Source organism: Tachyglossus aculeatus, chromosome 3 (genome assembly GCF_015852505.1).
Source record: "Tachyglossus aculeatus isolate mTacAcu1 chromosome 3, mTacAcu1.pri, whole genome shotgun sequence".
Lineage (NCBI taxonomy): Eukaryota > Metazoa > Chordata > Mammalia > Monotremata > Tachyglossidae > Tachyglossus > Tachyglossus aculeatus.
The window spans coordinates 26,187,182-26,206,343 of record NC_052068.1 but is presented as its reverse complement, the minus strand read 5'-3'; the positions used below and the strand labels follow the sequence as shown (position 1 = coordinate 26,206,343).

The following is a 19,162-nucleotide window of genomic DNA, read 5'->3' as shown; positions in this document are numbered from 1 at the left end:
TGGAAGAACGGTGCTTTTTCCTATTTCCAGAGTACAGAGACGTCTATGAAACATTATTTTTAATTCTTCATTAGTTTGGAACTGAACAGGTGAAGTGATCACTAGATCTCTTGCATGGGGTACCCCGTTTTTTATCGAGGGAGGCTCACTGGGAGGACAGTTGACCAAGTGAGGAAACCAGCAGACGGTTCTTTTTTTGAATCCATGTAGATTTCAAATGGGTCACATGAGAAGCCTTTAAAGTCACTGGACTTTAACCAGCTTTGATGACATTTATGATTGATGAGATATTATTGCATCAGGAGTCCAACTGTACAGTTCTGATTGAAGCTGGTTGATCCATTCATTCATTCATTCAGTCGTATTTATTAAGCACTTACTGTGTGCAGAGCACTGTACTAAGCGCTTGGGAAGTACAAGTCGGCAACATGTAGAGACGGTCCCTACCCAACAACGGGCTCACAGGCTAGAAGGGGGAGATGGACAACAAAACAAAACGTGTAGACAGGTGTCAAAATTGTCAGAACAGATAGAATTAAGGCTCTATGCACATTATTAACAAAATAAATAGAATAGTAAATATGTGCAAGTAAAATAGAGTAATAAATCTGAACAAATATATATACAAGTGCTGTGGGGAGGGGAAGGAGGTAGGGCAGGGGGATAGGGAGGAGGAGAGGAAAAAGGGGGCTGAGTCTGGGAAGGCCTCCTGGAGGAGGTGAGCTATAGCAGATGTGCATAATTGTAAATTGTAAAAGGGCTTTCAATTCAGGATTACGGTATTCCACGACAAGCAGATTAAAGATAGGGTCTTGTAGGGAAACTGAGATTTACTCTAAAGCTCTATGCAGTAACTTTCATAGAGCCCAGGATGAGAATAGTGTGAATGCAAGCGCTTAATAAATACGATTGATGATGATGATGATGAATGGTGGCAGAACCTATGTGGCCCAGGAAGGGGGGAACCAGGGTCCCAAAACCCCAGGTAGGGGGAGAGTGCAATCAATAATCAATCAGTGGCATTTACTGAGCACTTTCTTTGTGTGGAGCACCTTGTACTAAGCACTTACGGTATAGTAAGTGCTGTAAGTACAGTACTTACAATATAGTAGTGCTGGGAGAGTGTAGTATAACACCGTTGGTAGACGCATTCCCTGCCCCAAGAAGCGGCATGGCCCAGTGGAAAGAGCATAGCCTGGGGGCCAGGAGGACCTGGGTTCTAATTCTGGCTCCACCACTTGCCTGCTGCTTGACCTTAGTCAAGCACTTACTACAGTGCTCTGCACACAGTAAGCTCTCAATAATAATAATGATGGTATTTGTTAAGCGCTTACTATCATCAATCGTATTTATTGAGCGCTTACTGTGTGCAGAGCACTGTACTATGCTATGTGCAAAGCACTTTTCTAAGCGCTGGGGAGTTTACAAGGTTGTCCCACGGGGGTCTCACAGTTTTAGCCCCCATTTTACAGATGAGGTAACTGAGGCCCAGAGAAGATAAGCGACTTGCCCAAAGTCACACAGCTGACAGTTGGCGGAGCTGGAATTTGAACCCATGACCTCTGACTCCAAAGCCTGTGCTCTTTCCACTGAGTGACGCTGCTTCTCAATAAATATGACTGACTGAATGAATGACCTCGAGCAAGTCACTTCAATTCTCTATGCCTCCGTTGCCTCATCTGAAAAATGGGGATTAAGACCGGGCCCCATTTGGGACACGGGCTGTGTCCAACCTGATTTTCTCGTACCTACCCCAGCGCTTAGTACAGTGCCTGACACATAGTAAGCACTTAGCAAGTACCATAAAGAAAATCTCAAGGCTTTTACAGTCTCATGGGGGAGACAGACATTAATATAGATAAATACATTACGGATGTGTACATAGTGCTGAGGGTGGGGCAAATAAGGGGTACAAATCCAAGTGCAAGGATGACACAGAAGGGAGTGGGATTCTGGAATCGTAGATGGGAGCCAGATCCGGGTTCCTAGAGAGTGGAACTACAATTGGAGCAAGCTTGAGATATAGTGTGGCTCAGTGGAAAGAGCCCGGGTTTTGGAGTCAGAGGTCATGGGTTCAAATCCCAGCTCCGCCACGTGTCAGCTGTGTGACTTTGGGCAAGTCACTTCACTTCTCTGTGACTCAGTTACCTCATCTGTAAAATGGGAATTAAGACTGTGAGCCCCCCGTGGGACAACCTGATCACCTTGTAACCTCCCCAGGGCTTAGAACAGTGCTTTGTGCATAGTAAGCGCTTAATAAATGCCATCATTATTATTATTATATAGAAATAGGGCAAGAGGAGTAGGACCAGTGGTAAGTCTTGGGGCCCAGGAGGTAGCTGGAGGTGGTGATTCATTCATTCACTCATTCAATCGTATTTATTGAGCGCTTAAGGTGTGCCGAGCACTGTACTAAGTGCTTGGGAAGTACAGGTTGGCAGCATTTAGAGACGGTCCCTACCCAACAGTGGGCTCACAGTCTAGAAGCGGGAGACAGAGAACAAAACAAAACATATTAACAAAATAAAATAATTAGAATAAATATGTACAAATAAAATAATCATGTTTATTGAGCGCTTACTGTGTGCAGAGCACTGTACTAAGCGCTTAATGGTAGTAATGCCAGAGATGGTACCTGTTTAGTATATTTTACTTGTACATATCTATTCTATTTATTTTATTTTGTTAGTATGTTTGGTTTTGTTCTCTGTCTCCCCCTTTTAGACTGTGAGCGCACTGTTGGGTAGGGACTGTCTCTATATGTTGCCAACTTGTATTTCCCAAGCGCTTAGTACGGTGCTCTGCACACAGTAAGCGCTCAATAAATATGATTGATTGATTAGTACAGTGCTCTGCACACAGTAAGCGCTCAATAAATACGATTGATTGATTGATTGATCCCAGAACTCACCTTGGGGCTGAAAGGGTTTCCCAAATCAGAGCTTCTTTCAGTAGAGCCTGGTTCTTTTGCAAAGGGCTATTCCAGTCTAGTTGAAGGAAGAGCTATTAAGCGGATACCATCCTCCAAGCACCCTAATTAAAAGTAAGCAGAGGACCCTCTCCCTTCCCCCTTTCCCGCTCCCCCTTAAAGATGGCACTGTTTCCGCCTTCTGTCAAATCCCCCCGGAGAAAGAGGCAAATGGGCGATGGTCACGAAGTTGCCGCTTGATCAAGTGAGCTGTAAATGGAGAAAGTGGTCCTTTTCTCGTTTAAACCTAGAGAAGGAAGGCAAAGACGAAGGGTTTCCGGGGCATCACTTCCCATTCGACATGGATCTGACCCACATTAGTCCGTTACAGAAGACGGCATGGCAACGGCGGCTTAAGCGGCTTTAACGGTCTGTCGCTAAGTAGAAAAGGGGACATTTAGGAGTGGAGTAATCTCCAGAGAGGCTGGCGATGGCAATAGTGGAGTAGCGCTGGCAGTGTGTGTCGCTTTAAGGATATAATGCTGGAGGAGGGGCAGCTTCCTGGGAATCAGGTGCATGTTTGAAGGGATGAGCTCATCTTTCCTACTCCACCTGCCCGAGACGCAGAGCTAGTCACTGTTTTCCCACTTGCAGGCCTTCCAGCTGGGAGGAGGCGGAAGCGGACGGAACTCCAGGCACTTTGTGAGTAGCAAAAGATAGAACCACGGCCAGAATCTTTGGGAATTTCCAGCTGCGATTTACAGGTTGAAGGTGACACATACTGGCATATCCATCTTTCATTTTTCCGAGTTGACGAGCTCTCCGCCGACGGAGGGGGAGAGCCTGCGGTCTGGGGTTCAAGTTCCATGTCGGAGGTTCCCCTGGCAGTCCCTTTATATAGTCTGTTTACCTGAGTGTCGTGTTGGCCTCATTTCCTCCGTAAAACCGCCGGTCTCGGGCCTTTTCGTATTTTCAAAGAGCCAGCGAGGGACTGGGAACATTTGAAGCTTCTCAGAATTGGCTGACGGAGCTTGGTTTTTCTTAATTCACCCCAGATTTTTCGATTAGTGGAAGTGAAGGTTTTGGGAAGGAAATCATTGATTCAATCAAATTTATCGAGCGCTTACTGTGTGCAGAGCACTGAACTAAGTGCTTGGGAGAGTACAATACAACAATTAACTGACACATTCCCTGTCAATGGTGGTGACTGGTGGAGAAATACTCTTGTTTTAATCCAGGGAGTTTTGAGGTGTGCCTTTTCTCTGGCATGTCATTGGCACTCTGATGCTTGTGGTCTGTGGGTAACTGATTGGGTGGGGACAGTGTGGAGATCATATTTGTATATGCCTTTTAATCAATCAATCAATCGTATTTATTGAGCGCTTACTGTGTGCAGAGCACTGTACTAAGCGCTTGGGAAGTACAATTTGGCAACATATAGAGAGGGTCCCTACCCAACAGTGGGCTCACAGTCTAAAAGGAAAACCCAGTGTGTGCTAAGTTATAAGATGCTCCAAGCTATCGGTTGGAAGATTGTAGAGAAGCTGTGAGTTTGTTATGAAGTCACATTTACAGCTTCTTTTTACCCCCTCATTTCCCTTTCTCTCGTCTCTAAATTAATTCCCTTCCAGGATTTCCTTTTTGAAAGAATTCCCTGGAGTGTCTCTTTGTAAGTCAGTCTTTCAGTTCAAGCTTGGGAATTGTTAGCAGTGTCGGTTAAAACTAAATACGGTAGAAATAGCTCTCCTCTGTGTTAGTCTGAATCATTCCTTTTGAAAAATTAGGGGTAGGCTTCAGTTAGTCTGAAGAAGAGTTTCACATTTTTACTGAGTCTTAAGAGGAAGGCTTACTATAATAATAATAATAATAATGGCATTTGTTAAGCGCTTACTTTGTGCAACGCACTGTTCTAAGCGCTGAAGGGGGATGCATCGTGGTGAGGTTGTCCCTCGTGGGGCTCACAGTCAATCCCCGTTTTACAGATGAGGGAACTGAGGCTCAGAGAAGTTAAGTGACTTGCCCAAGGTCATACAGCAGACATGCGGCGGAGCCGGGATTCGAACCCATGACCTCTGACTCCAAAGCCCATGCTCTTTCCACTGAGCCACGCTGCCTCCCTGCTACTATTCACATATAAATTTTACGGTCTCCCGACTAATAATAATAACAATAATAATGATGGTATTTGTTACGTGCTTACTCTGTGCCAAGCACTGTTCTAAGCGCTGGGGGAGATGATACAAGTTTATCAGGTTGTCCCAAGTGGGGCTCACAGTCCATTTTACAGATGAGGGAACTGAGGCACAGAGAAGTGAAGTGACTTGCCCAAGGTCACAAAGCTCACATGTTTTGTTGTCTGTCTCCCCCTTCTAGACTGTGAGCCCGTTGTTGGGTAGGGACCATCTCGATGTGTTGCCAACTTGTACTTCCCAAGCGCTGGCTCTGCTGAGAGCTCACCTCCTCCAGGAGGCCTTCCCAGACTGAGCCCCTTCCTTCCTCTCCCCCTCGTCCCCCTCTACATCCCCCATCTTACCTCCTTCCCTTCCCCACAGCACCTGTATACATGTATATATGGTTGTACATATTTATTACTCTATTTTATTTGTACATGTCTATTCTATTTATTTTATTTTGTTAGTATGTTTGGTTTTGTTCTCCGTCTCCCCCTTTTAGACTGTGAGCCCACTGTTGGGTAGGGACTGTCTCTATATGTTGCCAATTTGTACTTCCCAAGCGCTTAGTACAGTGCTCTGCACATAGTAAGCGCTCAATAAATACGATTGATTGATTGATTGATTAGTACAGTGCTCTGACACAGTAAGCCCTCAATAAATACGATTGAATGAATGAATGAATGAATGTGGTAGAGGCGGGATTAGAACCCATGACCTCTGACTCCCAAGCCCTGCTCTTTCCACTAAGCCATGCTGTTTCTCTCACTACTATTGTTAGTGTGAAATTCAAAGGCTGGGTGAAGGGGTTGTCATAGTGGGAGACATCTGCAGCTGAATCTTAAGGAAGAGCCAAAAAAAAAAAGTGTCGCGGAAGAGAGCATGCCTCAAAGTTGGAATCAAATCTCCGCCAAGAGGCCTTCCCTGACTGAGTGCTCATTTCCTCTTCCCCCTCTCTCTTCTTTTTTTAAAAATGGTATTTGTTAAGTACTTTGTGCGAGGCACTGTACTAAGTTCTGGGGTAGATAACTGTCCTGTCCTGCACAGGACTCACAGTCTAATCCTCATTTTACAGTTGAGGGAACTGAGGCCCAGAGAATAATAATAATAATAATAATGGCATTTATTAAGCGCTTACTATGTGCAAAGCACTGTTCTAAGCACTGGGGAGGTTACGAGGTGATCAGGTTGTCCTACAGGGGGCTCACAGTCTTCATCCCCATTTTACAGATGAGGGAACTGAGGCCCAGAGAAGTGAAGTGACTTGCCCAAAGTCACACAGCTGACATTGGGCAGAGCCGGGATTTGAACCCATGACCTCTGACTCCAAAGCCCGGGCTCTTCTCCACTGAGCCACGCTGCTTCTCAAGCGACTGGCCCAAGGTCACACAGCAGATGAGTGGCAGAGCCGGGATTAGAACCCAGGTCCTCCTGACTTCAAGCCTGTGCTCTATTTATCAGGCCACATTCCTTCTCTTCTGTGTCATATGTGCACTGGGGTATCCTTTATGCACTTAATATTCATTCATTCATTCAATCGCATTTATTGAGCGCTTAGTGGGTGCAGAACGCTGTACTAAGCGCTTGGAAAGTACAAATCGGCAACGTATAGAGACGATCCCGACCCAACAACGGGCTCACAGACTAAAAGGGGGAGAAAGACAACAAAACAAAACAGAACAAGTAAACAGGTGTCATTACCATCAGAATAAATATCCACCCCACCCTCAGCCCCAGAGCACTTCTGTACTATATATGGATATATCCGTAATTTTTTAATGTCTGTAATAATAATAATAATGATGATGGTATTTGTTAAGCGCTTACTATGTGCAAAGCACTGTTCTAAGTGCTGGGGAGGTTACAAGGTGATCAGGTTGTCCCATGGGGGGGGCTCACAGTTTCAGTCCCCATTTTACAGATGAGGTAACTGAGGCACAGAGAAGTTAAGTGACTTGCCCAAAGTCGCACAGCTGACAGTTGGTGGAACCGGGATTTGAACCCATGACGTCTGACTCCAAAGCCTGTGCTCTTTCCACTGAGCCACACTGCTTCTCGGTATTCCTCTGCGGACTGTAAGCTTGTTGCGGCCGGGGAATGTGTGTGCCAACTCTGTTATATTGTACTCTCCCAAGTGTACTAAGCACAGTGCTCCGCACACAGTAAGCACTCAATAAATACCATCGGTGATGTAGACTGTAAACTCCTTGAGTTTTCAGGGCAGGTAACGTGTCCGTCGACTGTTGCCAACTTGTACTTCCCAAGCGTTTAGTACAGTGCTCTGCACACAGTAAGCGCTCAGTAAATATGATTGAATGAATGAATCATCATCATCATCATCAATCGTATTTATTGAGCGCTTACTGTGTGCAGAACACTGTACTAAGCGCTTGGGAAGTACAAGTTGGCAACGTATAGAGACAGTCCCTACCCAACAGTGGGCTCACAGTCTAAAAGGGGGAGGCAGAGAATGAATGACTGTATTGTACTCTCCCAAGTGCTTAGTAGTCCTCTGCACACAATAAGTGCTCAATAGAGCACTGTGTGACTGTGCTGTGTGACTTTGGGCAAGTCACTTCATCATCATCATCATCATCATCATCATCAATCGTATTTATTGAGCGCTTACTATGTGCAGAGCACTGTACTAAGCGCTTGGGAAGTACAAGTTGGCAACATATAGAGACAGTCCCTACCCAACAGTGGGCTCACAGTCTAAAAGGGGGAGACAGAGAACAAAACCAAATATACTAACAAAATAAAATAAATAGAATGGCTATGTACAGGTAAAATAAATAAATAAATAAATAGAGTAATAAATATGTACAAACTTCACTTCTCTGTGCCTCAGTTACCTCATCTGTAAAATGGGGATGAAGACTGTGAGCCCCCCGTGGGACAACCTGATCACCTTGTAACCTCCCCAGAGCTTAGAACAGTGCTTTGCACATAGTAAGCGCTTAATAAATGCTATAAATTAAAGATACCCTTGATCGATTGGGCCTGGGAACTCGGAAAGACTGCCAGATGGCCTGCCGCTCCCCTTTCCTGCCCTTAATAAAGTCAAATCCCACAGGCCGGCCGGCTCAGCCCCATCTGTCCTGTTTGGGTCGGACCCTTCCAGCTGTTGGGTCCCGGGGGGATCTCGGCCTGGTGGAGGAGAGCTCCCAGACCCCTGGGGGGCCTGAGGAGAGGGGGACGGGGAACATTTTCCAGAGGGTGAGGTCCTGGAGACAAGAATCTGAGCGGGGATGGCCTCCGGGAGAGCATTCTGGTTATTATCCGCCAAGCTCGCTCTCTTCCTCCCTTCAAGGCCCTGCTGAGAGCTCACCTCCTCCAGGAGGCCTTCCCAGACTGAGCCCCTTCCTTCCTCTCCCCCTCGTCCCCCTCTCCATCCCCCCCACCTTACCTCCTTCCCTTCCCCACAGCACCTGTATATATGTATATATGTTTGTACATATTTATTACTCTATTTATTTATTTATTCTACTTGTACATATCTGTTCTATTTATTTTATTTTGTTAGTATGTTTGGTTTTGTTCTCCGTCTCCCCCTTTTAGACTGTGAGCCCACTGTTGGGTAGGGACTGTCTCTATATGTTGCCAATTTGTACTTCCCAAGCGCTTAGTACAGTGCTCTGCACATAGTAAGCGCTCAATAAATACGATTGATGATGATGATGATGATGTTGGGTCCCGGGGGGATCTTGGCCTGGTGGTCGAGAGCTCCCAGACCCCTGGGGGGCCTGAGGAGAGGGGGACGGGGAACATTTTCCAGAGGGTGAGGTCCTGGAGACAAGAATCTGAGCGGGGATGGCCTCCAGGAGAGCATTCTGGTTATTATTATTTGGGAGTAGAACACCAATTTACCAATCAGTGGTGTTTAGTGAGTGCTTACTATGCAGAGTACTAGTCTGAGAAAAGCCATTAATTGATCGGTGGTATTTATTGGGCACTTCCTGTGCACTGAGCACTGCTCTAAGCACTTGGGAGATGACATTGGAGTTCATGTACCTGATCCCTTTTAGACTGTGAGCCCACTGTTGGGTAGGGACGGTCTCTATATATTGCCAACTTGGACTTCCCCAAGCGCTTAGTACAGTGCTCTGCACACAGTAAGCGCTCAATAAATATGATTGATGATGATGATGATTCTGGTTGCCAAGTGTTGGGGACGGGAGCGCAAAACTGCACCTTCTCCTTTCTGTAAGACCTCAGCCTCCTCCCCGGTGACTGGCCACCAGACCCACTGGCCAAAGGCACCTCAGCAAACGCCAACACGGTTTTGACCCCTGTCTACTTGTTTTGTTGTTGTCTGTCTCCCCCTTCTAGACTGTGAGCCTGTTGTTGGCTGGGGACCGTCTCTAGATGTTGCCGACTTGGACTTCCCAAGTGCTTAGTACAGTGCTCTGCACACAGTAAGCGCTCAGTAAATAGGATTGAATGAATGATGGAGAAGCAGCGTGGCTCAGTGGCAAGAGCCCGGGCTTTGGAGTCAGAGGTCATGGGTTCGAATCCCGACTCCGCCACATGTCTGCTGTGTGATCTTAGGCAAGTCACTTAACTTCTCTGGGCCTCAGTTACCCCATCTGTAAAATGGGGATTAAGACTGTGAGCCCCACGTGGGACAACCTGATCACCCTGTACCCTCCCCAGCGCTTAGAACAGTGCTTTGCACATAGTAAGCGCTTAATAAATGCCATTAAAAAAAAAATGATGGGCCAATTTTGGCTTCTACGGAAATCTAACTTTCCACAAGAGTGCTCTAGAACGAGGAGGAAGTGGTCAAAGTAATGAACACATGGCCGCTGCACAAACCGAGCCTTCTGACACCCCAGAGTCCTCTGTGGGGTCTGCTGCACCCCAAAGTCCTCTAGACTGTGAGCCTGTTGTGGGCAGGGATTGTCTCTATTGCTGTATTGTACTTTCCAAACGCTTAGAACAGTGCTCTGCCCACAGTAAGTGCTCAATGAATACAATTGGATGAATGAATGAATGAATGAATGTTGAGCCACCCCAGTAGGGCAGGATAGGCAGGGCTTGCTGCTAATGAAATAGCCTGGGGCAGCTTCTTGCCCTGCCTTGAGGTTGCCACTGTTCTATACCCTTTCCCTCCCCCTGGAATTAATAATAATAATGATGGCATTTGTTAAGTGCTTATTATGTGCAAAGCACTGTTCTAAGCGCCGGGGGGGATACAAGGTGATCAGGTTGTCCCACGTGGGGCTCACAGTCTTTATCCCAATTTTACAGATGAGGTCACTGAGGGTCAGAGAAGCTAAGTGACTTGCCTAAGGTCACACAGCAGACATGTGGCGGAGCTGGGATTCGAACCCATGACCTCTGACTCCCAAGCCCGGGCTCTTTCCACTGAGCCAAGCTGCTTCTCGAATTAGCTCCTCAAATCGGCCTTCCCAGACTGAGCCCCTTCCTTCCTCTCCCCCTCGTCCCCCTCTCCATCCCCTCCATCTCACCTCCTTCCCCTCGCCACAACACCTGGATATATGTATATATGTTTGTACAGATTTATTACTCTATTGATTTATTTTACTTGTACATATGTATTCTATTTATTTTATTTTGTTAGTATGTTTGGCTTTGTTCTCTGTCTCCCCCTTTTAGACTGTGAGCCCACTGCTGGGTAGGGACTGTCTCTATATGTTACCAACTTGTACTTCCCAAGCGCTTAGTACAGTGCTCTGCACACAGTAAGCGCTCAATAAATACGATTGATGATGATGATGATGATTAGCAGGCGTTTGTTCTCGATTCAGCTCCCTGCCCTGTCCGAGTCTGACGTCTGCTGCTGCTGCCCCCGCCACGGGCACTCCGTTGTTTGCCAGTTGGCAGCCGCAGCTACTGTGGCTGGAGATGAGTAAGAATTATGGTACATGTGAAGTGCTTACAGCCCGTAAGTTAGTGGACAACCAAGTCAATGATAAAATTCGACTCTTGTCAACCAGAAAGACAAAGATGATCATTGGTATTGTTGAGGCGGGCATGAACCATAGCAAGCAGCATCCTAACCCCTAGAGCTTTGTCAAGCATGTAACAGGTACATGGTACTTAAAGCATTGGCGTCACTGTGCTTCGATCATGTCTGTCCCGCCGTCGACCCCTGGTTCGCGTCCTACCTGTGGCTTGGAACGCCCTCCCTCTTTAAATCTGCCAAGCAACGACTCTTCCCCACCTCAAAGCCCTATCGAAGGCTCACCTCCTCCAAGAGGCCTTCCCAGACTAAGCCCCCCCTTTCCTCAGCTCCCCCCGCTTCTGCATCACCTCAACTCTCTCCCTTTGCTCTTCCCCCCACAGCACTCTTGTATATATGTATATATCTATAATTCTATTTATATTGATGCCCGTTCACTTGTTTTTGATGTCTGTCTTCCCCCTTCTAGACTGTAAGCCTGGTGTGGGCAGGGATTGTCTCTCTTGCTGGATTATACTTTCCAAACGCTTCGTACAGTCCCCTGCACACAGTAAGCACTCGGTACGATCGAGTGAATCCAAATTTATCTAGTCCTTGTCCCACATGGGACATACTAAGCGCTTAGTACAGTGCTCTGCACATAGTAAGCGCTCAATAAATACGATTGATGATGATGATGATGATGTGTTGGCGGGGGGGGGGTGTGGCGGTGACAGCATCCTAAGCTTTTGCGGCTGTTATGATGGCATTTATTAAGCGCCTACTATTTATTTATTTTATTTGTACATATTTATTCTATTTGTTTTATTTTATTTTGTTAATATGTTTTGTTTTGTTGTCTGTCTCCCCTTTCTAGACTGTGAGCCCGCTGTTGGGTAGGGACCGTCTCTCTATGTTGCCAACTTGTACTTCCCAAGCGCTTAGTACAGTGCCCTGCACACAGTAAGCACTCAATAAATACGATTGAATGAATGAATGAATGAATGAACATGGGGCTCACAGTCTGTAGGAGGGAGTGTAGGACTTAATCGTCATTTTCCAGATGAGGGAACTGAGGCACAGAGAAGTTTAGCGAGGTGCCCCCCCCCCCCCGTAGACGTGCGTCAGAGCTGGGATTAGAACCTGGGCCCTTACTCCCAGGACCGTGTTCTAACCATTAGACCACCCTGCTTCAGTGCTCTGCACACAGTAAGCGCTCAATAAATACGATTGATTGATTTATTCTCTATTGAGATTTCATTGGGTTGGAAGCTGTAGCCGGGCCAGTTTCGGGGTCACGGTGCGTGGCTGTTGTGCCACTCAATCGTGGATCTTTGTGTGGAGCCCGGAAGGCACTGGTGCCTTTGTACCCCTAAATCTCCACCTCACCAGCCTGACACCTACTACCAAGCACTTAGAACAGTGCTCTGCGCACAGTAAGTGCTCAATAATCAATCAATCATATTTCTTGAGCGCTTACTATGTGCAGAGCACTGTACTAAGCGCTTGGGAAGTACAAATCGGCAACATATACAGTCCCTACCCAACATTGGGCTCACAGTCTAAAAGGGGGAGACAGAGGACAAAACCAAACATACTAACAAAATAAAATAAATAGAATAGATATGTACAAATAAATATATGCTCAATAAATAGATATGCTCAATAAATACGATTGATTGATTGACACAGTCTTCACAGCTCCACCCTGGCAGGAGCTGAAGACGAGCAGCAAGAGATACTTGCGACCGCAAACTCTGGAGCAGATCTGTGGGTTGGCGCGTATGTCTGCGCTTGTGTCCGTGCCTCGGGGAAAGCTGTGTGTGGGAGCATGTTTTTTGTGGATTTTACAGACACAGAGGAGACAAGTAAATTGTGCAAAAAGATGATTCAGACGTCATCATTAGGTAACGAAGACAGGAGAGTGAGAATTACGTGGCGAGTGCAGAAAGTGATTGGTAAGCCTTAACGAAGAGTAATTTACAGATGACGTACTTAAAACCTGTGACCTTCACAGATCTCAAATAATGTCAAAAGGTATTCCTTAAGCGATTTACTTAATCACACCCTGTGCTTGTGATTGCGCACACCCGGACCTACAGACAACGCCACCGTCCTTCCTGTCTCACAAGCCCGTAACCTCGGCATTACCTCATCTCATCTCTGTCAGCCCATGTACTGAATTGTCACCAAATACCATCGGCGCTACCTTCACAGCGTCTCTAAAATCTGCCCTTTCATTCATTCAATCATATTTATTGAGGGAAGCAGCATGGCTCAGTGGAAAAGAGCATAATAAATATGTACAACCATATATACAGGTGCTGTGGGGAAGGGAAGATCACGGACTTTGGAGTCAGAGGTCATGGGTTCAAATCCCGGCTCCGCCAATTGTCAGCTGTGTGACTTTGGGCAAGTCACTTAACTTCTCTGTGCCTCAGTTCCCTCATCTGTAAAATGGGGATGATGACTGTGAGCCCCCCGCGGGACAACCTGATCACCTTGTAACCTCCCCAGCGCTTAGAACAGTGCTTTGCACATAGTAAGCGCTTAATAAATGTCATTGTTATTTATTGAGCGCTTACTGTGTGCAGAGCACTGTACTAAGCGCTTGGGAAGTACAAGTTGGCAACATATAGAGACGGTCCCTACCCAAAAGTGGGCTCACGGTCTTTCCTCTCCATCCGAGCTGCGACAAGCATCAGCCTCCTCGCTGACCTCCCTTACTCCTGTCTCTTCCCTCTCCAGTTCAGACTTCACCTTGCTGCCTGAATCATTTTTCTGGAAAACGTTCAGTCGATGTCTCCCCACTCCTTCGAAACCTCCGGTGGTTGTCCATCCACCTCTACAGCAAAGGGAAACTCTTTACCATCAGCTTTAAGGCACTCAATCAACTCTCTCCCTCCTAACTTACCTCGATGATCTACTACGACTCAGTCTATACACTTTATTCCAACCTAATGCCAACCTGCACTCGACAATTTGCCCGCATCCTCCTTGGGCGCGGAACTCTCTCCCCCTTCGAATCCAACAGTCCGTCATTCTCTCTACGTTCAAAACCCTAATAAGGGAAGCAGCGTGGCTCAGTGGAAAGAGCCCGGGCTTGAGAGTCAGAGGTTGTGGGTTCTAATCCCGGCTCCGTCACTTGTATCCACATGTTTTGTTGTCTGTCTCCCCCTTCTAGACTGTGAGCACGTTGGTGGGAAGGGACCGTCTCTATATTTTGCCAACTTGTACTTCCCAAGCGCTTAGTACAGTGCTCTGCACACAGTAAGCGCTCAGTAAATACAATTGAATGAATGAATGAAGTGTGACCTTAGGCAAGCCACTTTACTTCTCTGAGCCTCAGTTACCTCATCTATTAAATGGGGATTAAGACTGTGAGCCCCATATGGGACAACCTGATTACCTTGTATCTACCCCAGTGCTTAGAACAGTGCTTGGCACATTGTAAGTGCTTAACAAATACCGTAATTATTATCATTGATAGCCCCTTCTAGACTGTGAGCACGTTGTTGGGTAGGGACCGTCTCTATATGTTGCTAACTTGTACTTCCCAAGCGCTTAGTACAGTGCTCTGCACACAGTAAGCACTCAGTAAATACAATTGAATGAATGAATGAAGTGTGACCTTAGGCAAGTCACTTTACTTCTCTGAGCCTCAGTTACCTCATCTATTAATTGGGGATTAAGACTGTGAGCCCCATGTGGGACAACCTGATTACCTTGTATCTACCCCAGTTCTTAGAACAGTGCTTGGCACATAGTAAGTGCTTAACAAATACCACAATTATTATCACTGATAGCCCCTTCTAGACTGTGAGCCCACTGTTGGGTAGGGACCATCTCTATATGTTGCCAACTTGTACTTCCCAAGCGCTTAGTACAGTGCTCTGTACACAGTAAGCACTCAATAAATACGATAGAATGAATGAATGAATGAATGAATGAAACCACATCTCCTCCAATAGGTCTTCCCTGATTAAATTCTCATTTCCCTCTCTTCCCTTCTCTTTACACTTAGCTGAGTACCCCTTAAGCACTAAGCTTCATCTCTTAGCCCTACAGCTCTTATATGCATATCCTTAGACTCTTCTATTTCACTATCTATAATTTGTTTTAATATGTGCCCCCCTTTAGGCAGCAAGCTCCTTGTGGGCAGGGATCATGTCTACCAACTCGATTGTACTCTCCCTAGCTCTTATTACAGTGCCCTGCCCACAGTAAATCATCATCATCAATCGTATTTATTGAGCGCTTACTATGTGCAGAGCACTGTACTAAGCGCTTGGGAAGTACAAATTGGCAACATATAGAGACAGTCCCTACCCAACAGTGGGCTCACAGTCTAAAAGGGGGAGACAGAGAACAAAACCAAACATACTAACAAAATAAAATAAATAGAATAGATATGTACAAGTAAAATAAATAAATAAATAGAGTAATAAATATGTACAAACATATATACATATATACAGGTGCTGTGGGGAAGGGAAGGAGGTAAGATGGTAAGGAGGTAAATGCTCAGAAAATACCAATGATTGATTAATAATGACTGGTATTCGTTAAGCCTATTCTCTGTGTCAAGCACTGTACTGGGATAGATACGAGGTAAGAAGATCAAACAGTCCTGTCCCAAACAGTGCTTATAGCCTAGGGGGAGGGAGAACAGGTATTTAACCTCCATTTAACAGATGAGGAAACTGAGGCCCAGAAGAGTTGTGACTTGCCCAACTTCACAAAGCACACAAGTGACAGAGCCTGTATTAGAACTCAGTCCTTCGGAATCCCAGCCCTGTTCTCTTTGCCCAAGGCCATGCTGTTTCTCCAGTTTCTCTAATGTAATTAGGAGTGATTAGGAGTGTTTTTTGCTCAGAGTAAGTATTTGGGAATGGGAAACTTGTAAATTTGACATAGTCCTTTTCAAGTGAAACAGATTTTTGGTAGAAAAGATTTCTTGTTTTACTGGTTCCCTGCATCTATTTTTAGCTTTTCCAATCAGTGTGAGCTGCAATTTTTCTCACTCCTATGTAGGTAGTATTTGCTGGCCTGTGTGCCTCTGTCTTACAGAGGTATTGAAGGGAATCGGCTTTTTGTTTTAAAATTTTGCAAGTATATAATGCCAAAGAAATTCCACTAAGCTTCTTGAGGTTAGGGATTGGGCCTACCTACTTCACTTTCCTCTCCCAAGTCCTTAATATAGTGTTTTGCATCTACTAAGCACTCAAATATCATTGATTGCACCAAATCTTCCTTTGTAAAAGTGGTTTGAGTATTTAGGAGGAAATTGTATGTAATTATCATTATTTCCAGGACTCAAGTGTTGTCCTATTTGACCACCCGAAGACATTTACTCCTTCAGATTCTTTTTGGCCCTTCCTGGCAGAATCTGAATTTTGTTTGCCACCTCTTCACCAATATCATTGGCTCTTGCTGATGTTTTTGCTACTTAGGGTAAGATTAAAGGGACAGTTTATCGTTAACCTTAATTGAGTACAGTGCTCCGCGCACAGTAAGCGCTCAATAAATACAGCTGAATGAATGAAAAATGTGTTTCCCTTTTGATTAGTTTTACTCTTCCCTTCTTCCCTGCTCTCTTCTAGGTCTTTGTGTCTTCATCTTTTAGGAGCAAGTCCATTTCTCAACTTTGCAGAACTAAATCTGGAATCTGGGAGGAGTGAAAGGACGGTGGCAAGGGAGAGGGAGGAATTGTGGAGGAGTGGGATTGTTATATCAAAGGGATAAAGTTGGACAGCTGTGTATGCATGGGGGAGGCGACTGACTGGTGGAACCTCCCACCCAAAGTTCAATAACTTTAATACTACTAATAATGGCATTTGTTAAGCACTTACTATGTGCAAAGCACTGTTCTAACTTTCATCTTTGGGCCTGGATAAGTTACTGTTAAAGTTTAGAAATGCCTGTTTTTGTTAGTTCGGGATTAGTTTCTTGGTCTTTGATTTTTTGATGTGTTTTTACAGTTGGGATTAGGTTCACTAGACTGCATTTCTGTTTAGTATGGATGGATAAATGGTTTGAGAGAAATCATGTGGTCAGTGTTAAACTCATTTATTTTCACATTCTATTAAATTTCTTATGGGTCAGGGTGATTTGCCTCATTAGTTTGGCCAGAATCAGTCGCTGGTATTTATTTTACTGTGTGCAGAACGCTGAATTAAATAATTAGAAGCAGCATGGCGTAGTGGATTGAGCATGGGCCTGGGGAGTCAGAAGGTCCTGGGTTCTAATCCCACCCCCACCACTTTTCTGCTGTGTGACCTCGGGCAAGTCACTTGACTTCTCTGTGCCTCATTTACCTCATCTGTAAAATGGGGATTGAGACTGGGAGCCCCATGTGGGACAGGGACTGTGTCCAACCTGATTTGCTTGTATCCACCCCAGCGCTTAGTACAGTGCCTGCCACATAGTAATCGCTTAACAAATGCCACCATCATTGTTATAGTTACTTCTGTGCCTCAGTTTCCCTTTCTGTAAAATGGGGATTAAGACTGTGAGCTCTGTGGGGCATGGACTGTGTCCAACCTGATTACCTTGTATCTACCTCAGTGCTTAGAGTGCAGGGCACAAAGTAAGCACTTAACAAATACCATTTGGAAAAAAAGAAAGCGCTTGGGAAAGTACAATACAATAACAATAATAATGATGGTATTTATTAAGCGCTTATTATGTGCAAAGCACTGTTCTAAGCACTGGGGAGGTTACAAGGTGATCAGGTTGTCCCACACGTTCCCAGCCCAGAAGGAACCTCCAGTCTAGAGGGGGAGACAGATATTAAAAGCAAATAAATATGCATACATAATTGGGGAGGGTGATGTAAAAGGGGATGGATCTAAGTGTATAGGTGACACAGAAGAGAGAGGGAGTATGGGAAAAGAGGGTTTAACCTGGGAAGACCTCTTGGAGGAGTGTGACTTTAATCAGCTCAACAAATACGATTGAATGAATGAATGAGTGGAGAGAGACAGGAGGCAGGGAGGTCAGTGAGGAGACTGTTGCAGAAGTCAAGGCGGGATAGGATAAGTGATTGGATCAGAGAGCTCTTAGAGGTCACATTCTCCTTCTCTAATTTCTGTCGAATGTTCCCAGTGGGCTCTCATCATCATCATCATCAATCGTATTTATTGAGCGCTTACTGTGTGCAGAGCACTGTACTAAGCGCTTGGGAAGTACAAGCTGGCAACATATAGAGACAGTCCCTACCCAACAGTGGGCTCACAGTCTAAAAGGGGGAGACAGAGAACAAAACCAAACATACTAACAAAATAAAATAAATAGAATAGATAGGTACAAGTCAAATAAATAAATAAATAGAGTAACAAATATGTACAAACATATACATATATACAGGTGCTGTGGGGAAGGGAAGGAGGTAAGATGGGGGGATGGAGAGGGGGACGAGGGGGAGAGGAAGGAAGGGGCTCAGTCTGGGAAGGCCTCCTGGAGGAGGTGAGCTCTCAGCAGGGCCTTGAAGGAAGGAAGAGAGCTAGCTTGACGGATGGGCAGAGGGAGGGCATTCCGGGCCGGGGGATGACGTGGGCCGGGGGTCGATGGCGGGACAGGCGAGAACGAGGCCTAACGGTGAGGAGATTAGCGGCAGAGGAGCGGAGGGTGCGGGCTGGGCTGGAGAAGGACAGAAGGGAGGTGAGGTAGGAGGGGGCGAGGGGATGGACAGCCTGGAAGCCCAGGGTGAGAAGTTTCTGCCTGATGCGCAGATTGATTGGGAGCCACTGGAGATTTTTGAGGAGGGGAGTAACATGCCCAGAGCGTTTCTGGACAAAGACAGTCCGGGCAGCAGCATGAAGTAGGGATTGAAGTGGGGAGAGACACGAGGATGGGAGATCAGAGAGAAGGCTGATGCAGTAGTCCAGACGAGATAGGATGAGAGCTTGAATGAGAAGAGTAGCGGTGTGGATGGAGAGGAAAGGGCGGATCTTGCCGATGATGTTGATAACAGCCTTGTTGCTCCTTATTTTCACTTTTCAAATGAGGATGGCAAATAAAGAGAATCATTGTCAAAGGAGGAAGCCATTTATCATCCACTTGCTTCCTTTCCTTTCGGGAGCAAACTTAATGATGACTGTATGAATTTTATGAGTGTCTATTCAGCATTATTTTGGCAAAATGAGGGATCTTTTCCTCCCCCAGATCTCCTTT

The 19,162-nt window shown here is 45.8% G+C and overlaps 1 protein-coding gene across 1 annotated transcript in view; it reads left to right on the top strand.

Moving 5' to 3' along the window:
* The first annotated feature begins 3,384 nt into the window (after nucleotides 1-3,384).
* Nucleotides 3,385-19,162, top strand: part of USP54 (ubiquitin specific peptidase 54) — a 143,414-nt gene continuing 127,636 nt past the window's right edge. Inside the window, exon 1 of the mRNA XM_038743597.1 lies at nucleotides 3,385-3,610. The gene's annotated coding sequence lies outside the window, so the exon portion shown is untranslated. The remainder of the gene's footprint in view (nucleotides 3,611-19,162) is intronic.